The sequence below is a fragment of the Emydura macquarii genome, unplaced genomic scaffold, assembly GCF_026122565.2.
Source record: "Emydura macquarii macquarii isolate MOO-44397 ecotype Brisbane River unplaced genomic scaffold, CSIRO-AGI_Emac_v2 contig_3540, whole genome shotgun sequence".
NCBI lineage: Eukaryota > Metazoa > Chordata > Testudines > Chelidae > Emydura > Emydura macquarii.
In genome coordinates, this window is record NW_027133677.1 from 56689 (window position 1) to 61962 (window position 5274).

At 47.2% G+C, this 5274-nt stretch overlaps 1 pseudogene; it reads right to left on the reverse strand.

The window, feature by feature from the left end:
• Positions 1-826: 826 nt before the first annotated feature.
• Positions 827-5219, reverse strand: LOC137145537 (olfactory receptor 13G1-like; annotated as a pseudogene).
• Between the last annotated feature and the right edge of the window lie 55 nt (positions 5220-5274).

A 5274-nucleotide genomic window follows, 5' to 3' on the forward strand; every position in this document is an offset into this window, starting at 1 on the left:
GCACATTGGTTTGGTGTCAGCTTTTGGCAACTAATCTAACCTGCAGCAGACTTAAAATTTAAAAGATCTTCAACTGGTGTAAATCAGCCGCAGCTCCATTTGAGTCACTGAGACAGATCGCCAGCTGGTGTAAATGAACCATAGATCCACTGGAGTCAATGACCTACCCAGCTGGTGTAAATGGGAAAAGTCATGGATTCCTAGATTCCAAGGCCAGAAGGGACCGTTAGATCATCTAGTCTGAGCTCCTGTATAACAGAGGCCATTCAACGTCACCCAAGTGCCCCTGTGCTGAGACTTTAGTTAGACTAAAACTTTACAGTTATCAGGAGACTTTGATGCTTCCTGGGGTACCCAGGACAATGAGGCACCTCTCTGCCACCTGCACTGAGCATGTCTCTACCAGCTGGGGGTCAGCTCCCCGACTCCACCAGCCATGGGCAACACAAGCCACTCCTCTCTCAGCCTACCCAGGCTCTGCTGTCCCTCTGCAGGCCAGCGATAGGCACCCTCCAAGCATCTTCCCAGCCACTGGTGCACTCTGTGTGTGCTGTATTCATGGGTTCCTTGAAAACACTGCAACTTCCTCATTACACCTTACCTCAGTCCCTCTGCTGAAAACACAGCACTGAGATGTGTTGATAGTGAACACAAATAAACATTTATTTAACAAAGCATAGAGATGTGACACCAGGTAGAAATATTGGAAACATACAGTTACATGTAAAATAAAATCACAACCCACATTCTAGACTGTAGACTTGCTTAACAAGACACTCTCATCTGTAATAAAGTATTGCCCACCAGGTAGGCTGTGGTCACTTTGTCATGAGAAAGCTTGCCCCTCGGTGAAAGACACCGTGTCATTCTCCTCGTAGACCAGACTAATTCTTTGATCTTCGTCATAGTCTGCAGAAGAGAAGAGTGAGGGGGGATTTGATAGCAGCCTCCAACTACCTGAAAGGGGGTTCCAGGGAGGATGGAGCTAGGCTGTTCTCAGTGGTAGTAGATGACATAACTAGGAGCAATGGTCTCAAGTTGCAGTGGGGGAGGTCTAGGCTGGATATTAAGAAACACTCTTTCACTAGGAGGATGGTGAAGCACTGGAATGGGTTACCTAGGAAGGTGGTGGAATCTCCATCCTTTGAGGTTTTCAAGGCCCAGCTTGACAAAGTCCTGGCTGGAATGATTTAGTCAGGGTTGGTCCTGTTTAGAGCAGGGGGTGCGACTAGATGACCTCCCGAGGTCCCTTCCAACCCTAATCTTCTATGATTCTATGAACAAGCCACTCTGCTGCTGATGCTGCATATTTTTCCCTCTCTTGTCAATGTTGTGGTCTTCATTAGCTCTGTAGGGAAAAAGACTTGTACTGTGAGGCATACAGTAGACAATGAACAAACGTAAAGGCCAGAACAGAGCCTGTGAAAGGAATGTTACTTGTCAGTGGTCTGCCTTGAACATCAAGGCTTTAAGAACATTTCCGATATAGGATTTTTAAGAAATGTTAAGAACGTTAAGAATAATTCCCAATATAGCTCCTTTGCTTCTTAAGTATTACCTGAACATTCAGTTCACAATGGTTATGATTACTAGTGCAATACTGGCTCATTGTAGAGACTTTACGTGTCAACCTTTTGTGAATTATTGCCTGTATACCGACTCAGGCTATCCCTGTAAAATTATATGCCCCCCAGTGCTTTCAGCCCCTTGGCATGAAGGTTCCTGGGTGACTAAACTACGTGGCCAAGGCAGTGAACAGCAAAGACCAAGTTGCTCTCCAGTGCTTGAAGCCCCTGAGATGGGAGGGAATTGATTAGTTGAGATGTGCCCAGATGATCCCAGAGGCGATCCGCACCCAATGAAGCAGAGATGGAGAAAACCCCCACAGGCCCATTCCCGTTTGACCTCGGGGAAAACTCCTTCCCCACCCCAAATCTGGAGATCAGTTTGACCCTGAGAAAGTGAGCAAAACATGGCATCTAGAAAGAGGCTTCTCTGGAACAAGCTGCCTAGGGATGCCATGGGATCTCCTTGGCTGGAGGTTTCCAAAAAGAGGCTGGCTAGCCATCTGTCTTGAATGGTTTAGGCACAATAAATCTTGAATATTTGCAGAAAGGTTAGATTTAATGACCCTTGAGGTCCCTTTTAACCCTATGGTTCTATAATTCTCTGTACAGCCTCAGAGCTCTGCTCCACCCTGTCTCCATCTGTGGTCAATCTCGGATTCTTCAGAGTAAGGCAAGCAAACAACATCCCAGAACACCTCTGAACTACTGTGCAGTGCGGGAGAGGAAAAAATTGTGCTTGGCCCCTTCAGGCAACTGGCTGAGGCCAGGAAACCTGAGATTGAATTAGAGTTATTTGCTTAATACAGCACGGCAAAGAATTATGAACGTGCTGAGGTCAATTCAGAGCTTCCTATGTTGTTCATGACTCGTGAAGGAAAAGGACGAATGGGGGACTCAGACTCACAGACCCCTAATGTCAGATGGGATCCTTGTAACCATCCGACCTGATCCTCGCATACACCAGCCATTGACTTTCTCCCAGAAGCTGGACTGAAAAAAAATCCCTCCTACTTTCTGTTTCACCTCAGTTTTTATAATATAGCTTAACCAATCATTTCTTTAACAATACTACAAGATGATTCTTTAACCATTCATAACATATTGTAACACAATTTATTAACCAGTTATGTCCAACCACCTTAACTGATCACGCTCAGTTATGCAACAGACAGAAACAATCAAAGAACCAGACAGAAATCATTCCAAATAGATAATAGAGAATTGGTACCATAAAGACGAAACTATGAGGAGTGTAGATTTTACAACCACTACTGTTGATAAGTAAATCTTTTGCCAGACAGAATGCTATCAAATCAAGTTTCCTTTAAACATTCTAGGAATTTTTCTGTATCTGGAGGTGTTAGACTGGATCACCATCTTAACAGCCGGGTATTAGATGTTATGCTGGAATGTGCGTATGTGACTGCATGCTTCCCAGCTTACGGCCACCACTCCTGCATATGAGCCAAAGTACCAGACCTCAGACTGTCACAGTGAAAGAAGGCCCGTGGTTTTGATTCTTTGTTTTATACCCTATAGCCATCTAAATGACAAGGATATACTTACAAAATATGGGCCTTTACAGGAAGGCCTGAATATCTATATTCTAAATGCTATCAGATAGATAGATAGATAGATAGATTCTCAATGTTGTTGTAGATGAGTTGGTCCCAGGATATTAGAGACAAAGTGAGTGAAGACCAATTTTTGTTGGTGAGAAAGATAAGCTTTTGAGCTACACAGAGCTGGAGAAGATCTCTGTGTAGCTTAGAAGCTTGTCTCTCTCACCAGAAGAAGTTGGTTCAATAAAATATTTTACCTCACCCACCTTGTCTCTCAGATAGATAACTAGATAGATGGATAGATGTTATTGTCTTTGAACAATCCCAAGTCTACTTATCAGTTTCCTGAGGGCCTCTTTGACCTCCTTGTTTCTTAGAGAGTATATGATAGGGTTGAGGGCTGGAGTTATAACCGAATATAGGACAGTGGTCACTTTGTCTCTGTCGGGAGAGGAGGCTGAGGAGGGATGGATATAGGTGTAAATGACTGTGGAGTAGTAAAAACTGACCACTATGAGGTGTGAGGAGCAGGGGGAAAAGTCTTTCTTCTTGCCTTCTGCGGAATGGATTTTCAGGATCGTTCTTACAATGAAGTAATAGGACATTACAGTGATTCCACAGCTCCCCATCCTGAAGACTGTATCAGCCAGAAAAGTTAGGGTTTAGTTGAGGCTGGTGTCTGAACAGGAGAGTTTTAACACGTGGCAATTCACAGAAGAAATGGTTGATGACGTTCGAGCAGCAGAAGGACAGCTGGAGCACAAATCCTGTATGGACCGTGGAAATGGCCAGCCCGACTGTCCATACGCCAGCGATTAACCCAACACAAACCCCCTTCCTCATGATGAGGGTGTAATGCAAAGGGTGGCAGATAGCAGCATAGCGGTCGAAAGCCATGGCAGCAAGGACCAGAACTTCACTTGCCAGAGTCCAGGTGAAGAGACAGATCTGTGCAATGCAACCTATGAAGGCAATGGTCTTCCTGTGCTCCAGAAGGTTGAGCAGCATTTTGGGGACGGACGCTAAGATGGATAAAATGTTTATCAAGGACAAGTTGATGAGCAAGAAATACATAGAGGTGTGGAGGCAGCTGTTGGCAGTAACCATGAGGATGAGGAGGATGTTTCCAGCTAGGGCTGCGGGGATCCAGCTGCAACATGCTGACTGGTTTAGCCCCAGACTCAGCCACTCTCTAATCAGGTGTCCCTGGGCTACTTCCTCCCACCCTGTCCCCAGGTACTTGCATCCAGTCGTCTCCCTCCCGGTCACTGGGGTAGACAGTGAGCATGAGTCCCACCAGTGCTTCACTGTTAACCGGCGGCAGGTCCGGGAACTCCTCAGAGTCGTCAGCGGAGGGCAACTCCTCCAGGTAACAGGGTCCCAGGTGGTCCTCTGATACAGCAGGCTCAGGCAGCTCCAGGAGGTCCCCGACATCAGGCAGCTCCTCGGTCAGGGTTTTTCCTCCCCAGCGGTCTCGGGATGCTCTCCCCAGCTATTAGGGCCCGGCAGCCCTACCCAATCACTCGGGCTTTGCGGCCCTCTCCAGTCCCTCGGGCTCGGCGGCCCTCTCCAGTCAGTAGGACCTGGCGGCCCTTTCCAGTCACTCGGGCCGGGCAGTCTGGGCAGGCTTGGGAGGCTCTGGTCTGTAGGGTGGTTGCTTCAAACTGTCAAAGGACCTGGGTCAGTCCTAGACTGCAGCCTCTGGGAAGACACGTCTGTCTCCAGCGGCAGCTTCCCCCTGACTGAGTTGCTAGGCCAGCCTTTTCCTGTCCTGGCTCCGCCCCTTTTCTCCCAGGTTGTTTGGCCTGCAGGACCTTGTTCTGTCCAGCAGGGGTGTCACGGCCCTTCCTCGGACCCAGGCTCTGAGGAAGACCACAGCGCCTTGGTACAGGTGGCTATAACAAGGGGACATACTTTTTACTTCTACAGACCCGATTCCTGTCAGGTACTTATGCACATGGTTGACTTTGAGCGTATGAACCAACTCCTTGACCTCAGTGGACCATTCATGCTTAAACAGATCACCCGTTGGATCAGTACCATAAATGTGATCCAGAGTTATGGTGTCATCATACTTATGGAGACCCATTGTGTCAATTAAATAAAATGGAGCCTCAGGAAAAAAAATGACACTGCCGTTCTTC